This window comes from Haliotis rubra, unplaced genomic scaffold (assembly GCF_003918875.1).
Source record: "Haliotis rubra isolate DU_JTF1 unplaced genomic scaffold, ASM391887v1 Scf735, whole genome shotgun sequence".
In the NCBI taxonomy this organism is placed as follows: domain Eukaryota; kingdom Metazoa; phylum Mollusca; class Gastropoda; order Lepetellida; family Haliotidae; genus Haliotis; species Haliotis rubra.
In genome coordinates, this window is record NW_025767452.1 from 319,250 (window position 1) to 341,884 (window position 22,635).

Here is a 22,635-nt window from a genome sequence, read left to right on the forward strand (position 1 = left end):
TTGATGTTGTCAAGCAACATAATTCGCCTAAATTACATTTGAATTTACAACAGCACACAGTTTTGATGTGTTACGAAGAGTTTTTTGAGTTTATATGATCAATTTATCTGTAATGAATAGACACACTTGTTGCAGTCACATTGCCGTGTAATGTCAATGTCAAGGCCAACTTGATAGGGGAAGTAACTCCTGTTTATTTCCTAGGTGAATTTTCAGTTTGTGAGATGACTACTTTGGATCTGTCTTAGCTGGGAGACTTTCGAGAATACGGGCCCAGGCCACTAGCTGTTCATATGTTCAAAATGCGTATAACGAACTACGGTTATAGCGAACTAAAATTAGTGGTTCCTTTGAATTCGACATATCCATAGTTTACTGTATATATTTACATGGTGCAGTCCACTGGATAACCGAGGGTATTGCAGTGAGACGTTGAACAACAACAAACTGGTTGCTTAGGACTAATATGCACGCTTGAGCTGTTCATTTATTGATTGAAGATGAGCACCGACGCCATATGCAGGAATGGACGTTGATAATGTCATATTCATATTTCATTGCTGTCGTGACAAAAGTAGAGTTATACGTGCACTGAATACGCTGTGCGCTGTACAGTCAGCTGTTTGGGAGAACGAGGTAATGTATTCATTGTTAGGGCTCTACTTAAGTACATTCAGCCTCGATTCTGTATAGTTAATTATTGTTTGTGATGTGGGGATTCACAATGCTACTCATGCATCACTACCAAAGCACTAGATCGGAACACTCATCGTGTGGCGTCGGTTTGAACTGCTTTAGGTCGACCAGATCCGGCGTATTCCAGTACATCATTATGTCGTCACAATACCGGCTGTTTGCGGTTGACGCGTGTGACAGAGTTTGCCCAAGCATAATACGTTTCTTTACGTGCGATTTCTCTATAGTGTGAAACTTCTATACAGGTGCGCTGCAAAACTTGCATTGTAATCGAGTTTGGTAAGTGACACCACACGACCACAAACGCCTGAATATTTACGGACATGGAATCTGTACAGTTTTAGCCAAGTCCTCTACTCACTTAATGACTTATTGTATAATTACATCGTACTCCATGCAGTCAATAACCTTTGGCAACGGCTGTCACTGCATGACTAAAAATGTATACATACCACGTCTGTAAATATTCAGGCGTTTGTGGTCGCGTGGTGTCACTTATCAAACTGAAGTGTTCTGTGAGAAACATTAAGCGACTTGGGTATGGTTGGGAATATGTACTATGCAATTGTGTCTCTATACAATAACGTTCAGTCATGTGTCAGAATAAATGGTCTCAGCACAGCGTATTTTATAGTGTGAAGTGCGGACTACGAACTACGACAAGGATGTTTATTATCTCCACTTTTATTTAACCTGTATATTAACGATTTGCTGATATATCCCAACAGTCTCAGTGTCGGCGTGCGGATTGATGACAAACGCATGAGTGTTTTAGCATATGCTGAGGACATCGTGTTGCTTGCAGAAGAGGAGGGCGACTTGAATGTGTTTATGGACGGATTGAATTCATGGTGTAACGTGAACAAGATGACAGTCAACCAAACAATCCGACATTTTTTCCGGTCCCAGTGAGTGTCGGATTATACAGAGTCCACTGTAAATAGTCACAACCAATGTCAGTCCTCTCGGTCTTATAACGCAAAGATTACCACAAGGGAGATATATTGTCACAGCCAATGTCAGTACTATCGGTCTTATAACGCAAAGATTACCACCAGTGAGATATATTGTCACAATGCCAATGTCAGTACTCTCGGTCTTATAACGCAAAGATTACCACCTGTGAGATATATTGTCACAACCAGGGTCAGTACTCTGGGTCTTATAACGCCAAGATTACCACCAGTGAGATATATAGTCACAACCAGGGTCAGTACTCTGGGTCTTATAACGCCAAGATTACCACCAGTGAGATATATAGTCACAACCAGGGTCAGTACTCTGGGTCTTATAACGTAAAGATTACCACCAGTGAGATATATAGTCACAACCAATGTCAGTGCTCTCGGCCTTATAACGCAAAGATTACCACCAGTGCGATATATTGTAACAAGCAATGTCAGTACTCTCGGTCTTATAACGCAAAGATTACCACCAGTGAGATATATTGTTACAACCAGGGTCAGTACTCTGGGCCTTATAACGCCAAGATTACCACCACTGAGATATATTGTAACAAGCAATGTCAGTACTCTCGGTCTTATAACGCAAAGATTACCACCAGTGAGATATATTGTCACAACCAATGTCAGAACTCTCGGTCTTATAACGCAAAGATTACCACCAGTGAGATATATTGTCACAACAAGGGTCAGTACTCCCGGTCTTATAACGCCAAGATTACCACCTGTGAGATATATTGTCACAACCAGGGTCAGTCCTCTCGGTCTTATAACGCAAAGATTACCACCAGTGAGATATATTGTCACAAGCAATGTCAGTACTCTGGGTCTTATAACGCAAAGATTACCACCAGTGAGATATATTGTCACACCCAACGTCAGTACTCTCGGTCTTATAACGCAAAGATTACCACCAGTGAGATATATCGTCACAACCAATGTCAGTACTCTCGGTCTTATAACGCAAAGATTACCACCAGTGAGATATATTGTCAGAACCAATGTCAGTACTCTCGGTCTTATAACGCAAAGATTACCACCAGTGAGATATATAGTAACAAGCAATGTCAGTACTCTCGGTCTTATAACGCAAAGATTACCACCAGTGAGATATATAGTCACAACCAACGTCAGTACTCTCGGTCTTATAACGCAAAGATTACCACCAGTGAGATATATAGTCACAACCAATGTCAGTACTCTCGGTCTTATAACGCAAAGATTACCACCTGTGAGATATATTGTCACAACCAATGTCAGTACTCTCGGTCTTATAACGCAAAGATTACCACCAGTGAGATATATTGTCACAACCAGTGTCAGTACTCTCGGTCTTATAACGCAAAGATTACCACCACTGAGATATATTGTCACAACCAGGGTCAGTCCTCTCGGTCATATGACGCAAAGAATACCACCAGTGAGATATATTGTCACAAGCAATGTCATTACTCTCGGTCTTATAACGCCAAGCTTACCACCAGTGAGATATATAGTCACAACCAACGTCAGTACTCTCGGTCTTATAACGCAAAGATTGGCACCTGTGAGTTACATAGTCACAACCTGGGTCAGTACTCTGGGTCTTATAACGCAAAGCTTACCACCAGTGAGATATATAGTAACAAGCAATGTCAGTACTCTCGGTCTTATAACGCAAAGATTGGTACCTGTGAGATATATAGTCACAACCAACGTCAGTACTCTGGGTCTTATAACGCAAAGATTACCACCAATGAGATATATAGTCACAACCTGGGTCAGTACTCTCGGTCTTATAACTCAAAGATTACCACCAGTGAGATATATTGTCACAACCAATGTAGGTACTGTCAGTGTTATAACGTAAAGATTACCACCAGTGAGATATATAGTCACAACCAATGTCAGAACTCTCGGTCTTATAACGCAAAGATTACCACCAGTGAGATATATTGTCACAACCAATGTCAGTACTCTCGGTCTTATAACGCAAAGATTACCACCAGTGAGATATATTGTCACAACCAATGTCAGTACTCTCGGCCTTATAACGCAAAGATTACCACCAGTGCGATATATTGTAACAAGCAATGTCAGTACTCTCGGTCTTATAACGCAAAGATTACCACCAGTGAGATATATTTGTTACAACCAGGGTCAGTACTCTGGGCCTTATAACGCAAAGATTACCACCAGTGAGATATATCGTCACAATCAATGTCAGTACTCTCGGTCTTATAACGCAAAGATTATCACCAGTGAGATATATTGTCACAACCAATGTCAGTACTCTCGGCCTTATAACGCAAAGATTACCACCAGTGCGATATATTGTAACAACCAATGTCAGTACTCTCGGTCTTATAACGCAAAGATTACCACCAGTGAGATATATTGTTACAACCAGGGTCAGTACTCTGGGCCTTATAACGCCAAGATTACCACCAGTGAGATCGGTATCGTCACAATCAATGTCAGTACTCTCGGCCTTATAACGCAAAGATTACCACCAGTGAGATATATTGTCACAACCAATGTCAGAACTCTCGGTCTTATAACGCAAAGATTACCACCAGTGAGATATATTGTCACAACCAGGGTCAGTACTCTCGGTCTTATAACGCAAGATTACCACCAAGTGAGATATATTGTCACAACCAGGGTCAGTCCTCAGTAATTTGGTCTTATAACGCAAAGCTTACCACCAGTGAGTCTTATAACGCAAAAGAAAGATTACCACCAGTGAGATATATCGTCACAATCCATGTCAGAACTCTCGGCCTTATAACGCAAAGATTACCACCAGTGAGATATATTGTCACAACCAATGTCAGAACTCTCGGTCTTATAACGCAAAGATTACCACCAGTGAGATATATTGTCACAACCAGGGTCAGTACTCTCGGTCTTATAACGCCAAGATTACCACCTGTGAGATATATTGTCACAACCAGGGTCAGTCCTCTCGGTCTTATAACGCAAAGATTACCACCAGTGAGATATATAGTCACAACCAATGTCAGAACTCTCGGTCTTATAACGCAAAGATTACCACCAGTGAGATATATTGTCACAACCAATGTCAGTACTCTCGGTCTTATAACGCAAAGATTACCACCAGTGAGATATATTGTAACAAGCCAATGTCAGTACTCTCGACCTTATAACGCAAAGATTACCACCAGTGCGATATATTGTAACAAGCAATGTCAGTACTCTCGGTCTTATAACGCAAAGATTACCACCAGTGAGATATATTGTTACAACCAGGGTCAGTACTCTGGGTCTTATAACGCAAAGATTACCACCAGTGAGATATATCGTCACAACCAATGTCAGTACTCTCGGCCTTATAACGCAAAGATTACCACCAGTGAGATATATTGTCACAACCAATGTCAGAACTCTCGGTCTTATAACGCAAAGATTACCACCAGTGAGATATATGGTCACAACCAGGGTCAGTACTCTGGGTCTTATAACGCCAAGATTACCACCTGTGAGATATATTGTCACAACCAGGGTCAGTCCTCTCGGTCTTATAACGCCAAGATTACCACCAGTGAGATATATAGTCACAAGCAATGTCAGTACTCTCGGTCTTATAACGCAAAGATTACCACCAGTGAGATATATTGTCACAACCAGGGTCAGTACTCTCGGTCTTATAACGCCAAGATTACCACCTGTGAGATATATTGTCACAACCAGGGTCAGTACTCTCTCGGTCTTATAACGCAAAGATTACCACCAGTGAGATATATAGTCACAACCAATGTCAGTACTCTCGGTCTTATAACGCAAAGATTACCACCAGTGAGATATATTGTCACAACCAATGTCAGTACTCTCGGTCTTATAACGCAAAGATTACCACCAGTGAGATATATTGTCACAACCAGTGTCAGTACTCTCGGTCTTATAACGCAAAAGATTACCACCACTGAGATATATTGTCACAACCAGGGTCAGTCTCTCTCGGTCATATGACGCAAAGAATACCACCAGTGAGATATATTGTCACAAGCAATGTCATTACTCTCGGTCTTATAACGCCAAGCTTACCACCAGTGAGATATATAGTCACAACCAACGTCAGTACTCTCGGTCTTATAACGCAAAGATTGGCACCTGTGAGTTACATAGTCACAACCTGGGTCAGTACTCTGGGTCTTATAACGCAAAGCTTACCACCAGTGAGATATATAGTAACAAGCAATGTCAGTACTCTCGGTCTTATAACGCAAAGATTGGTACCTGTGAGATATATAGTCACAACCAACGTCAGTACTCTGGGTCTTATAACGCAAAGATTACCACCAATGAGATATATAGTCACAACCTGGGTCAGTACTCTCGGTCTTATAACTCAAAGATTACCACCAGTGAGATATATTGTCACAACCAATGTAGGTACTGTCAGTGTTATAACGTAAAGATTACCACCAGTGAGATATATAGTCACAACCAATGTCAGAGCTCTCGGTCTTATAACGCAAAGATTACCACCAGTGAGATATATTGTCACAACCAATGTCAGTACTCTCGGTCTTATAACGCAAAGATTACCACCAGTGAGATATATTGTCACAACCAATGTCAGTACTCTCGGCCTTATAACGCAAAGATTACCACCAGTGCGATATATTGTAACAAGCAATGTCAGTACTCTCGGTCTTATAACGCAAAGATTACCACCAGTGAGATATATTGTTACAACCAGGGTCAGTACTCTGGGCCTTATAACGCAAAGATTACCACCAGTGAGATATATCGTCACAATCAATGTCAGTACTCTCGGTCTTATAACGCAAAGATTATCACCAGTGAGATATATTGTCACAACCAATGTCAGTACTCTCGGCCTTATAACGCAAAGATTACCACCAGTGCGATATATTGTCACAATCAATGTCAGTACTCTCGGCCTTATAACGCAAAGATTACCACCAGTGAGATATATTGTCACAACCAATGTCAGTACTCTCGGTCTTATAACGCAAAGATTACCACCAGTGAGATATATTGTCACAACCAATGTCAGTACTCTCGGCCTTATAACGCAAAGATTACCACCAGTGCGATATATTGTAACAAGCAATGTCAGTACTCTCGGTCTTATAACGCAAAGATTACCACCAGTGAGATATATTGTTACAACCAGGGTCAGTACTCTGGGCCTTATAACGCAAAGATTACCACCAGTGAGATATATCGTCACAATCAATGTCAGTACTCTCGGTCTTATAACGCAAAGATTACCACCAGTGAGATATATTGTCACAACCAATGTCAGTACTCTCGGTCTTATAACGCAAAGATTACCACCAGTGCGATATATTGTAACAACCAATGTCAGTACTCTCGGTCTTATAACGCAAAGATTACCACCAGTGAGATATATTGTTACAACGAGGGTCAGTACTCTTGGGTCTTATAACGCCAAGATTACCACCAGTGAGATATATCGTCACAATCCATGTCAGTACTCTCGGTCTTATAACGCAAAGATTACCACCAGTGAGATATATTGTCACAACCAATGTCAGAACTCTCGGTCTTATAACGCAAAGATTACCACCAGTGAGATATATTGTCACAACCAGGGTCAGTACTCTCGGTCTTATAACGCCAAGATTACCACCTGTGAGATATATTGTCACAACCAGGGTCAGTCCTCTCGGTCTTATAACGCAAAGATTACCACCAGTGAGATATATAGTCACAACCAATGTCAGAACTCTCGGTCTTATAACGCAAAGATTACCACCAGTGAGATATATTGTCACAACCAATGTCAGTACTCTCGGTCTTATAACGCAAAGATTACCACCAGTGAGATATATTGTCACAACCAATGTCAGTACTCTCGACCTTATAACGCAAAGATTACCACCAGTGCGATATATTGTAACAAGCAATGTCAGTACTCTCGGTCTTATAACGCAAAGATTACCACCAGTGAGATATATTGTTACAACCAGGGTCAGTACTCTGGGCCTTATAACGCAAAGATTACCACCAGTGAGATATATCGTCACAATCCATGTCAGTACTCTCGGCCTTATAACGCAAAGATTACCACCAGTGAGATATATTGTCACAACCAATGTCAGAACTCTCGGTCTTATAACGCAAAGATTACCACCAGTGAGATATATGGTCACAACCAGGGTCAGTACTCTGGGTCTTATAACGCCAAGATTACCACCTGTGAGATATATTGTCACAACCAGGGTCAGTCCTCTCGGTCTTATAACGCCAAGATTACCACCAGTGAGATATATAGTCACAAGCAATGTCAGTACTCTCGGTCTTATAACGCAAAGATTACCACCAGTGAGATATATAGTCACACCCAAAGTCAGAGCTCTCGGTCTTATAACGCAAAGATTACCACCAGTGAGATATATCGTCACAATCCATGTCAGTACTCTCGGCCTTATAACGCAAAGATTACCACCAGTGAGATATATTGTCACAACCAATGTCAGAACTCTCGGCCTTATAACGCAAAGATTACCACCAGTGCGATATATTGTAACAAGCAATGTCAGTACTCTCGGTCTTATAACGCAAAGATTACCACCAGTGAGATATATTGTTACAACCAGGGCCAGTACTCTGGGCCTTATAACGCAAAGATTACCACCAGTGAGATATATCGTCACAATCAATGTCAGTACTCTCGGTCTTATAACGCAAAGATTACCACCAGTGAGATATATTGTCACAACCAGGGTCAGTACTCTCGGTCTTATAACGCCAAGATTACCACCTGTGAGATATATTGTCACAACCAGGGTCAGTCCTCTCGGTCTTATAACGCAAAGATTACCACCAGTGAGATATATAGTCACAACCAATGTCAGAACTCTCGGTCTTATAACGCAAAGATTACCACCAGTGAGATATATTGTCACAACCAATGTCAGTACTCTCGGTCTTATAACGCAAAGATTACCACCAGTGAGATATATAGTAACAAGCAATGTCAGTACTCTCGGTCTTATAACGCAAAGATTACCACCAGTGAGATATATAGTCACAACCAACGTCAGTACTCCCGGTCTTATAACGCAAAGATTACCACCAGTGAGATATATAGTCACAACCAATGTCAGTACTCTCGGTCTTATAACGCAAAGATTACCACCTGTGAGATATATTGTCACAACCAATGTCAGTACTCTCGGTCTTATAACGCAAAGATTACCACCAGTGAGATATATTGTCACAACCAGTGTCAGTACTCTCGGTCTTATAACGCAAAGATTACCACCACTGAGATATATTGTCACAACCAGGGTCAGTCCTCTCGGTCATATGACGCAAAGAATACCACCAGTGAGATATATTGTCACAAGCAATGTCATTACTCTCGGTCTTATAACGCCAAGCTTACCACCAGTGAGATATATAGTCACAACCAACGTCAGTACTCTCGGTCTTATAACGCAAAGATTGGCACCTGTGAGTTACATAGTCACAACCTGGGTCAGTACTCTGGGTCTTATAACGCAAAGCTTACCACCAGTGAGATATATAGTAACAAGCAATGTCAGTACTCTCGGTCTTATAACGCAAAGATTGGTACCTGTGAGATATATAGTCACAACCAACGTCAGTACTCTGGGTCTTATAACGCAAAGATTACCACCAATGAGATATATAGTCACAACCTGGGTCAGTACTCTCGGTCTTATAACTCAAAGATTACCACCAGTGAGATATATTGTCACACCCAATGTAGGTACTGTCAGTGTTATAACGTAAAGATTACCACCAGTGAGATATATAGTCACAACCAATGTCAGAGCTCTCGGTCTTATAACGCAAAGATTACCACCAGTGAGATATATTGTCACAACCAATGTCAGTACTCTCGGTCTTATAACGCAAAGATTACCACCAGTGAGATATATTGTCACAACCAATGTCAGTACTCTCGGCCTTATAACGCAAAGATTACCACCAGTGCGATATATTGTAACAAGCAATGTCAGTACTCTCGGTCTTATAACGCAAAGATTACCACCAGTGAGATATATTGTTACAACCAGGGTCAGTACTCTGGGCCTTATAACGCAAAGATTACCACCAGTGAGATATATCGTCACAATCAATGTCAGTACTCTCGGTCTTATAACGCAAAGATTATCACCAGTGAGATATATTGTCACAACCAATGTCAGTACTCTCGGCCTTATAACGCAAAGATTACCACCAGTGCGATATATCGTCACAATCCATGTCAGTACTCTCGGCCTTATAACGCAAAGATTACCACCAGTGAGATATATTGTCACAACCAATGTCAGTACTCTCGGTCTTATAACGCAAAGATTACCACCAGTGAGATATATTGTCACAACCAATGTCAGTACTCTCGGCCTTATAACGCAAAGATTACCACCAGTGCGATATATTGTAACAAGCAATGTCAGTACTCTCGGTCTTATAACGCAAAGATTACCACCAGTGAGATATATTGTTACAACCAGGGCCAGTACTCTGGGCCTTATAACGCAAAGATTACCACCAGTGAGATATATCGTCACAATCAATGTCAGTACTCTCGGTCTTATAACGCAAAGATTATCACCAGTGAGATATATTGTCACAACCAATGTCAGTACTCTCGGCCTTATAACGCAAAGATTACCACCAGTGCGATATATTGTAACAAGCAATGTCAGTACTCTCGGTCTTATAACGCAAAGATTACCACCAGTGAGATATATTGTTACAACGAGGGTCAGTACTCTGGGCCTTATAACGCCAAGATTACCACCAGTGAGATATATCGTCACAATCCATGTCAGTACTCTCGGCCTTATAACGCAAAGATTACCACCAGTGAGATATATTGTCACAACCAATGTCAGAACTCTCGGTCTTATAACGCAAAGATTACCACCAGTGAGATATATTGTCACAACCAGGGTCAGTACTCTCGGTCTTATAACGCCAAGATTACCACCTGTGAGATATATTGTCACAACCAGGGTCAGTCCTCTCGGTCTTATAACGCAAAGATTACCACCAGTGAGATATATAGTCACAACCAATGTCAGAACTCTCGGTCTTATAACGCAAAGATTACCACCAGTGAGATATATTGTCACAACCAATGTCAGTACTCTCGGTCTTATAACGCAAAGATTACCACCAGTGAGATATATTGTCACAACCAATGTCAGTACTCTCGACCTTATAACGCAAAGATTACCACCAGTGAGATATATTGTAACAAGCAATGTCAGTACTCTCGGTCTTATAACGCAAAGATTACCACCAGTGAGATATATTGTTACAACCAGGGTCAGTACTCTGGGCCTTATAACGCCAAGATTACCACCAGTGAGATATATCGTCACAATCCATGTCAGTACTCTCGGCCTTATAACGCAAAGATTACCACCAGTGAGATATATTGTCACAACCAATGTCAGAACTCTCGGTCTTATAACGCAAAGATTACCACCAGTGAGATATATTGTCACAACCAGGGTCAGTACTCTCGGTCTTATAACGCCAAGATTACCACCTGTGAGATATATTGTCACAACCAGGGTCAGTCCTCTCGGTCTTATAACGCAAAGATTACCACCAGTGAGATATATAGTCACAACCAATGTCAGAACTCTCGGTCTTATAACGCAAAAGATTACCACCAGTGAGATATATTGTCACAACCAATGTCAGTACTCTCGGTCTTATAACGCAAAGATTACCACCAGTGAGATATATTGTCACAACCAATGTCAGTACTCTCGGCCTTATAACGCAAAGATTACCACCAGTGCGATATATTGTAACAAGCAATGTCAGTACTCTCGGTCTTATAACGCAAAGATTACCACCAGTGAGATATATTGTTACAACCAGGGTCAGTACTCTGGGCCTTATAACGCAAAGATTACCACCAGTGAGATATATCGTCACAATCAATGTCAGTACTCTCGGTCTTATAACGCAAAGATTATCACCAGTGAGATATATTGTCACAACCAATGTCAGTACTCTCGGCCTTATAACGCAAAGATTGCCACCAGTGCGATATATTGTAACAAGCAATGTCAGTACTCTCGGTCTTATAACGCAAAGATTACCACCAGTGAGATATATTGTTACAACCAGGGTCAGTACTCTGGGCCTTATAACGCAAAGATTACCACCAGTGAGATATATCGACACAATCCATGTCAGTACTCTCGGCCTTATAACGCAAAGATTACCACCAGTGAGATATATTGTCACAACCAATGTCAGAACTCTCGGTCTTATAACGCAAAGATTACCACCAGTGAGATATATTGTCACAACCAGGGTCAGTACTCTGGGTCTTATAACGCCAAGATTACCACCTGTGAGATATATTGTCACAACCAGGGTCAGTCCTCTCGGTCTTATAACGCCAAGATTACCACCAGTGAGATATATAGTCACAACCAATGTCAGTACTCTCGGTCTTATAACGCAAAGATTACCACCAGTGAGATATATAGTCACACCCAAAGTCAGTAATCTCGGTCTTATAACGCAAAGATTACCACCTGTGAGATATATAGTCACAACCAATGTCAGTACTCTCGGTCTTATAACGCAAAGATTACCACCAGTGAGATATATAGTCACAACCAATGTCAGTACTCTCGGTCTTATAACGCCAAGATTACCACCAGTGAGATATATAGTCACAACCAATGTCAGTACTCTCGGTCTTATAACGCAAAGATTACCACCAGTGAGATATATAGTAACAAGCAATGTCAGTACTCTCGGTCTTATAACGCAAAGATTACCACCAGTGAGATATATAGTCACAACCAATGTCAGTACTCTCGGTCTTATAACGCAAAGATTACCACCTGTGAGATATATTGTCACAACCAATGTCAGTACTCTCGGTCTTATAACGCAAAGATTACCACCAGTGAGATATATAGTCACGACCAATGTCAGTACTCTCGGTCTTATAACGCAAAGATTACCACCTGTGAGATATATTGTCACAACCAATGTCAGTACTCTCGGTCTTATAACGCCAAGATTACCACCAGTGAGATATATAGTCACAACCAGGGTCAGTAGTCTCGGTCTTATAACGCAAAGATTACCACCTGTGAGATATATTGTCACAACCAATGTCAGTACTCTCGGTCTTATAACGCCAAGATTACCACCAGTGAGATATATAGTAACAAGCAATGTCAGTACTCTCGGTCTTATAACGCAAAGATTACCACCAGTGAGATATATTGTCACAACCAATGTCAGTACTCTCGGTCTTATAACGCAAAGATTACCACCTGTGAGATATATTGTCACAACCAATGTCAGTACTCTCGGTCTTATAACGCAAAGATTGGTACCTGTGAGATATATTGTCACAAACAGGGTCCGTCCTCTCGGTCTTATAACGCAAAGATTACCACCAGGGAGATATATTGTCACAACCAGGGTCAGTACTCTGGGTCTTATAACGCAAAGCTTACCACCAGTGAGATATATAGTCACAACCAGGGTCAGTAGTCTCGGTCTTATAACGCAAAGATTACCACCAGTGAGATATATCGTCACAACCAATGTCAGTACTCTCGGTCTTATAACGCAAAGATTACTTCCAGTGAGATATATAGTCACAACCAGGGTCAGTACTCTCGGTCTTATAACGCAAAGATTACCACCAGTGAGATATATCGTCACAACCAATGTGAGTACTCTCGGTCTTATAACTGACAGGGGATGTGACTATATGACTATATGTCTCACCCTGACAACCAATCCATTAAATCTCTGACTCTGACAACCAATCCATTAAATCACTGACTCTGACAACCAAGCCATTAAATCACTGACCCTGACCCTGACAACCAATCCATTAAATCACTGAGTCTGACAACCAAGCCATTAAATCTCTGACCCTGACCCGGACAACCAAACCATTAAATCACTGATTCTGACAACAAAGCCATTAAATCACTGACACTGACAACCAAGCCATTAAATCACTGACCCTGACCCTGACAACCAATCCATTAAATCACTGATTCTGACACTGACAACCAAGCCATTAAATCACTGACTCTGACCCTGACAACTAATCCATTAAATCTCTGACCCTGACCCTGACAACAAAGCCATTAAATCACTGACCCTGACAACCAAGCCATTAAACTACTGACCCTGACAACCGATCCATTAAATCACTGACCCTGACCCTGGCAACTAATCCATTAAATCACTGACCCTGACCCTGACAACTAATCCATTAAATCACTGACCCTGACCTTGGCAACTAATCCATTAAATCACTGACCCTGACCCTGACAACCAATCCATTAAATCACTGAGTCTGACAACCAAGCCATTAAATCACTGACACTGACTCTGACAACCAAGCCATTAAATCTCCGACCCTGACCCTGACCCTGACAACCAATCCATTAAATCACTAATTCTGACAACAAAGCCATTAAATCACTGACACTGACAACCAAGCCATTAAATCACCGACCCTGACCCTGACAATTAATCCATTAAATCTCTGACCCTGACCCTGACAACAAAGCCATTAAATCACTGACACTGACAACCAAGCCATTAAATTACTGACCTTGACAACCGATCCATTAAATCACTGACCCTGACCCTGGCAACTAATCCATTAAATCACTGACCCTGACCCTGACAACTAATCCATTAAATCACTGACCCTGACAACTAATCCATTAAATCACTGACCCTGACCCTGACAACTAATCCATTAAATCACTGACCCTGACCCTGACGATCAATCCATTAAATCACTGACCCTGACAACTAATCCATTAAATCACTGACCCTGACCCTGACAACTAATCCATTAAATCACTGACCCTGACCCTGACAACAAAGCCATTAAATCACTGACCCTGACAACCAAGCCATTAAATTACTGACCTTGACAACCGATCCATTAAATCCCTGACCCTGAAAACCGATTCATTAAATCCCTGACCCTGAGAACCGATCCATTAAATCACTGACCCTGACAACCCATCCATTAAATCACTGACCCTGACTACCGATCCATGAAATCACTGACCCTGACAACCAGATCCACTAAGAACCCGTGAAGATCCGGGTTAGCATTGGCCTTCAGTAACGCATGGTTGTCGTAAGCGGCGACTACAGGGATCGGGAGGTCAAGCTCGCTGGCTTGGTTGACACATGTAATCGTATCCCAGTTGCGTAGATCGATGCTCATGGTGTTGATCACTGGATTGTCTGGTCCAGAATTGATTATTTACAGCCCGCCGCCATATAGCTGGATTATTGCTCAGTGCGGCGTAAAACAACAAACCAACCAACAACGGATCCACTAAGCTACTGAGGGGCGGTGGGGTGGCCTAGTGGTTAAAGCGTTGGCTCGTCACGCCGAAGACCCGGGTTCGAATCCCCACATGGGTACAATGTGTGAAGCCCATTTCTGGTGTCCCCCGCCGTGATATTGCTGGAATATTTCTAAAAGCGGCGTAAAACCAAACTCAGTCAGTCAGTCAGTCACTAAGCTACTGGCCCTGAACCCCCGATGCAGCAAGGAGCGGTTACAGTGTCCATACCGTTCAGACGAATTTATTGTATAATTATTGTACACCAAAAGTAAGAGAAGCTAACAAACCCAAGTCTACTGACGAAGTCAAACAACCCAGCCACACAACCACGACCGAACTGATCCTCTGATGGAGATGGTAGCGATGGGTCAACATGTGTCATATTCTGTCCCAATTCAGCCACGTAGACAATATATGATGATTTACAAGAGCGCTCCACTGGCTTAAGACGCCGCACAATGCAGTAAGGGTCTCAACCTGTCCCCGTTCTTGTGTCAATATGTTCTCTGTTGAAGTGTATGAAGGCCTTTGTCGCTATCACGTATACACCCTGCACCGACTCTAGTTTCCCTAGCCCAGGATAACCTCATAACCAGTGTCCTCACAAACACAACCTGTCGCGCAGACAGCTCTGTATGAAAACTGATGCAACACATACGTCACTTCAATATGAAAATGACGCAATATTTTCTCCAATTACGTTCGCTTTGTAATTGCGTCAAGAACAAAACGCATCGGTTTTAGATTATCTTTTAATTGAAATTTTTACGTTTTAATTTATGCGTGGTATATTATTGCAATTGCTTTATTGCTAAAGTCGTGCATTAACACGATCACTCTGCATCGCAGTTACTGAAGCGCTAATAAAAGTCGCAGTATTGTTGTCGCTTCAACAAATTTCGCTTGGAAAGAGTAATCTCCCTTTGCCCAAGATACGATGAAACGCTCTGAAAACATCTTATACAGTACTGATTCGTCTCATAATATGGCTACTCGCATCTTTGGCACATGGACCAGATGGATTACCTTAGACAAGTTATACACTCGATATTTACATCTCCGTAGAAGATACTTTCTCATCTCCATATATAATAATATAGTTGTGCAAGCTTATCGTTACTCAAACCACGATGGTGTCATGTCAATTGTACGTTGCGACCCAAGTTGGATAGAGGCCATACAAACGTTGGGTATAGTTTATAGGTATATTCACACGGAAAAAAGGGCATCATTTACCTTTGAAACTCAATTTGAGACACCTGTCACATTTGAGACATTACAGGAGCAAATAAAATATGAGGATGCCCTAGAGTTGTCTAGGGAGTTGGAATAGCCCCGTGGTAGAAGCGTTCGCTCGTCACGCCGAAGACGGGTTCGATTCCCCACATTTCTAAATCCCATTTACGGAAATCATTTGAAATTCGCAAACTATCAGTGTTAGAATAAGAAAAGAAATCATTTAGCCACACTTAAACATATTTATATTTAAAGTTCAGATAGTATCTCAATAAACACATTGTTGAAAGTCAAACAAATCGTCATACACATTATCAAATAAGTCAAAGGTAAGATAAATTAGAACACACCCGGAACCGTTTCCGATGACTCGAGGAAATATAGTTACAGCACAAGTCGATAATCCGATAGTAGATAATACCCATTCTTAAAGATTATAATATCGTACAGACAAATGTAAGTATCATCTACATTGAAGATAAATTGTGTATAGACTCTGTCCCTAAGACACTTCCGTACTGCAGTACATCAACATTACCTGCCGTAAAGCATGATCCTAACACGACTGATGAAATCTGTTTGCGTCTGTCTTCAATCAGCGTTCAATCATTCTTTATCGTGACGTCAAAGCACAGAATGGTATGTATTACATGTTAGTGAGTGTAGTTTTACGCCGCTTTTAGCAATATTCATGCAATATCGCGGCGGGGGACACCAGAAATGGGCTTCACACATTGTACACATGTGGGGAATCGAACCCGGGTCTTCGGCGTGACGAGCGAGAGTAATAAAGGATGTGATACATGCCTACAAAGAGCGAGAGAGAGAGAGAGAGCGAGCGAGAGACAGAGAGAGACAGAGAGAGAGAGAGAGAGAGAGAGATTAAAGAGAGTTAATTTGTATCTTAATATGGAAAAGTCTGGACCAGACAATCCAGTGACTGACGTCATGAGAATGGATCTATTTAGAGGGAGAGGTGAGGTGAGGTGAGTTAGAGAGAGAGGTGAGGTGAGGTGAGGTGAAACTGGGTTTAACGTCGTGCTTGAGAATATTTCTCTCATATGACGACGTGCATGCGCGTGTGTGTGTAGGCTGGTTTTATAGTGCTAGCCCACTGGAGATACCATGCCGCAGTAAAGCATGAATACCCCACTCAGACACATTATACTGACTCCGAGCCGACCAGTCCCTGTTGTACCCATTAATGCCGAGCGCCAGGCAGGGACCAACAAGTACCATATTTTAACGTCTTTTGGTATGACGCGGTCGGGGATCGAACCCGCGACCTTCCGCTCTCCGGGCGGACGCTCTAACCACTACACCACAGAGGCGGTCAGAGAGAGAGAGAGAGGAGCAAACGATTTGAATCAAACGTTATGAACAACTGGTTCCTTGTACAAATATGTTTATAAATGAGGCAATGGACACAACCCTACACTCAGTTGAAACTGCTGTCAGGGAAGCGCATTAACCGCCGCAGACACACGTAGATAGAGAGTGAAACAAATACATACTTGTCTGACATCATATCATTTACAACAATTCATAATATTCCCTCGATCCAAGACGATCCGGGTTAGATCTAATCTCCAGTAACCCATGCTTGTTGTAAGAGGCGACAAACGGGATCGGGTGGTCAGGCTCGCTGACTTGGTTGACACATGCCATCGTATCCCAATTGCGTAGATCGATGCTCATGCCGTTGATCACTGGATTGTCTGGTCCAGACTCGATTATTTACAGCCCGCCGCCATATAGCTGGAATATTTTGAGTGCGGCGTAAAACTAAACTCACTAACTCACTCGCTCACTCATATATTCTCTCTCTTCGAAAGTGATGTCCAAACATGCTATGGTAATGCCAATACTGACAACATAATACAATAACAAATTCACACCACAGATTGCTGTGGAAAAAACTGACCTAAAACACTCACGGATCACGAATATTTTAAGTGATTTATAATGAAATTATGTACTCAAAGTTCATTAAAAAATATTCCCCAAAGAATTCATCATTTCCAGTAGTCTCTGAAGCATCAGTAAAATATATTCAGGAATTTCTTCCGAGAAGTGGTTGTCATGAAAATTGTATTCCTCTCGTGAAATTTCTGATTGAAATGCTGGAACTCAGGCCGTCCTTATACATATTCTTCAAAATGTTCATAAACAGACAAAATATACGCGATGTTTTTCATAAGCAGACACTATATATGCAACACATTTCACTTTAAACCAAAAGAAAATGAAATTTACAATGAAGATACTTTGCATTCATTTAAATATACCACCATAGTACAAAAGTAAAGTACATGCTATGATATACGATGTGTATCTTTTTATCATTGCTTGCTTGTCAGAGTGAGTGAAATAAGTTTCGTTTTCAGAACAAAAATGCAATCTGCGATCATTTATGAACTGCACACCAATGTGTTATAAAACTGTTATTCATGAACTACATGCTTTGGAAGGCGCTGTGAAAGTTTCACTTGATCTGTATGTCGGTCAGGATTGGATTCTGTATGTACCAATTTGGAGTGTTGTACAGGAACCTGCGTCTATCACAGTCTGGTGTTGTACAGGAACCTGTGTCTATCACAGTCTGGTGTTGTACAGGAACCTGTGTCTACCACAGTCTGGTGTTGTACAGGAACCTGTGTCTATCATAGTCTGGTGTTGTACAGGAACCTGTGTCTATCACTATCACTAACGTACCTGTGTCTATATCACTGTACGTCACGCCGAAGACCACATGGGCACAATGTGTTAAGCCCATTTCTGGTGTCCCCCGCCGTGATATTGCTTGAATATTGCTAAAAGCGGCGTAAAACTAAACTCACTCACTCACTATATCACTGTATGGTATTGAACACGCACCTGTGTCTATCACTGTAGGGTGGTGAACTGTAACCTGTGTCTATATCACTGTAGGGTATTGAACACGCACCTGTGTCTATCACTGTAGGGTGGTGAACTGTAACCTGTGTCTATATCACTGTAGGGTATTGAACACGCACCTGTTTCTATCACTGTAGGGTGGTGAACTGTAACCTGTGTCTATATCACTGTAGGGTATTGAACACGCACCTGTTTCTATCACTGTAGGGTGGTGAACTGTAACCTGTGTCTATATCACTGTAGGGTATTGAACACGCACCTGTTTCTATCACTGTAGGGTGGTGAACTGTAACCTGTGTCTATATCACTGTAGGGTATTGAACACGCACCTGTGTCTATCACTGTAGGGTGGTGAACTGTAACCTGTGTCTATATCACTGTAGGGTATTGAACACGCACCTGTGTCTATCACTGTAGAGTGGTGAAGTGTTACCTGTGTCTATATCACTGTAGGGTATTGAACACGCACCTGTGTCTATCACTGTAGGGTGGTGAACTGTAACCTGTGTAACCTGTGTCTATATCACTGTAGAGTATTGAACACGCACCTGTGTCTATCACTGTACGGTGGTGAACTGTAACCTGTGTCTATATCACTGTAGGGTATTGAACACGCACCTGTGTCTATCACTGTAGGGTGGTGAACTGTAACCTGTGTCTATATCACTGTAGGGTATTGAACACGCACCTGTGTCTATCACTGTAGGGTGGTGAACTGTAACCTGTGTCTATATCACTGTAGGGTATTGAACACGCACCTGTGTCTATCACTGGTTGTGAACTGTAACCTGTGTCTATATTACTGTAGGATATTGAACACGCACCTGTGTCTATCACTGGTGGTGAACTGGAACCTGTGTCTATATCACTGTATGGTATTGAACACCCACCTGTGTCTTTCACTGGTGGGGAACTGGAACCTGTGTTTGTATCACTGTAGGGTGGTAAACTGGAACCTTTATCTATCACTGTCGGAAGTATGAGGAGTCGGTCATACAGTTCAGGCAGACGTTGACACTCCATTCCAGACATAAAACGAATAATCAGGATTTTGATAACCGCCAGAAAAGAAAACATTGCGAAAGTTAAACACGGATATTTATTCCTTTTTCTAAAACATAGAAACATTCGACAGTTACATACAAGCAAATCGCCATGGCAACACCGTTGACTTCTTACGGTAGACGTACACGCGAACTTCCTGGAGTCAGACAAACCCATGACACCACTCATTTCAGTTGACCATTGAAGGAAGGGAGGGCACTCTGTAAACAAACACTAAATGGCCACCTAAAATTGAACGGACTATTAGCTATGTTCTGGCTAAATACTAAACTTAGCATCATGATCTTGATGTTTAACTTTCTTCTCTTTCAGTTATATAAATATTACATCTTAATTTTTCACAAGAGTTAATAGGAAAACAGCTGGCGGTGAAAACCTAAAATGTTCTTTTATGTACAAAAAATAACTTTTATTAAAAGTCTTCCCTTTCAATTTAAATTCACTCGAATATGTTAAGCGTTCTTTTCACGTTCAAGGGCACAAGGAGACTTACATACCCCACACTGTTTCACAGGTAACCTTCTTTTTTTATCAAGCATACTATAGTCTTTAAAAAGCCAAGACACTGACAGACAAGCCACGACGGTCGAGTAGCAGTGATTATCTTTACAGCATTAGTAAAGCGATGTACAGCCAGGGAGCATACAACACATGGAGGATAAATACATCGATCGCGATGGACCAACCACAGCTTGAAACATGACATTAGTATACTGACTAAACTAAATAAGGGAACATGTTACATTAACATATCGTGACATGAGTATGTGGGTTGTTTCTTTTTGCCTTCGGTATATGTACGTGTAGTAAAGACGCGGTATGTGCGTTACATTTCGTGAGGGTCGTTCACAGAGAAATGCCCTATATCTTCATAGCACTGCGAGCACACCAGTGCAGAGCACCGATTCAGAATATAAATGAATTGATCAACATTAATTCCACATACACATATTTAATTTAGTGACCTGTGTTCGGATATAACTGCTTTAGTTCTGATTGTAGGGAACAGTGGTCATACCACCCATCGGTGTTAAACGATTAGGTTTAGTCTCCCTGGAACTCAACCTCCAGCAAATCCCGTTAATGTTACTGGGTTTAGGGGAAACATGGTAATACTGCCCGTCACTGTTAACCGATTTCACGCGGTTTATCGTGGACTAAACTAGCGAATTACTCCAAGGTCACTGGAAGTTCCAGTCGGGAACGAGCTGCACTACGGTTCTCTAGGATGAGTTTATAATTTCGCTGTATTGTATGTTTCATCTCTTTCAGGATTCATTTTATCATCATCAATGTTTAATGTGAGTTGGGTAAATACCAAAGATTATACCACTCGAAGGAAGCTAAGGACTAGCCGGCTCTTTAAGGCATTACTGCTGACCTACAGTAATATGTGTGAGTGAGTATGGTTTCACGCCCATTTAGCAATATTCCAGCAATACCAAGGTGGGGACACCAGAAATGGGCTTCACATATTGTACCCATTGGGGGAATCGAACCTGGGTCTTCTGCGTGACGTGCGAACGCTTTAGCCACTAGGCTACCCCCTCGCCGCAATAGTAATATCAAAGTCGGGTGGTCCCTAACATCACTTGAGTAGTATATTTATGATATTTTCAGCATGCCAGTTTAACGGGGGAAGGAAGTACCCGCAGGTACGATGTTAAGTAACTGACGACTTGTCAGGGTCCTATGAAGATCCGGAAAACCCGGAAATCAGCAACCCATGTTTGTCATAAGGGGCGACAAAATGGGACCGGGTGGTCAAACTGGCCGACGTCTTTGATTCATATCATCGTATCCTATTTGCCTAGATCGACGCTCATGATGTCGACCACAGGGCTGACTGGTCCGGACTGGATTATTTACAAACTGCCGTTATACATCTGGAATGTTGCGGATTGCTGATTTTAAAACACTAAACAGGCCGAATTTGATATCCAAACCCTCACACAAATAAATAGCGAAGTTGAGTACATGTTTGTCACAGCTCTTCAACTTCCAGCCAGGGCGTGGTCACAGCCCCAGTTCGCGTCATTTGCATATATTTCGGCAGATTGGGACACCATAATCAATTTAAAGATCTACAAGGAAGCTTATGAAGGATTAAATGAGACCCTTCCCATAACTGTATAATCCAACGTACATTATGCATGTTAATTACAGAGCTTCATATAAGGTAAATACTTAATGATCAGATCAGTCATCATATACAATGAAAACTGCTATACTAGCGGGAAATAAAAGTATCATATTTAACAAAAACAAATGGTAAGGGAAGGTCAATGGCCAATATAACATTGAAGCTGCTGACCTTTCAAATGGACCTTGAACACACGCCATCAGAACACTTAGCTCAGTATTACCAAATCGCGAGTCTAACAAAAAGTTGACATTCAGCACATACCAATCAG

General features: G+C 41.7%; 1 long non-coding RNA gene across 1 annotated transcript; it reads left to right on the forward strand.

Moving 5' to 3' along the window:
• Positions 1-15,141: 15,141 nt before the first annotated feature.
• LOC124259753 lies at positions 15,142-22,066 on the forward strand. Its single transcript, XR_006893905.1, has 3 exons — positions 15,142-15,190; positions 18,563-18,566; positions 21,962-22,066. It is a non-coding gene; the product is annotated as an uncharacterized LOC124259753 (long non-coding RNA).
• The last annotated feature ends 569 nt before the right edge of the window (positions 22,067-22,635 follow it).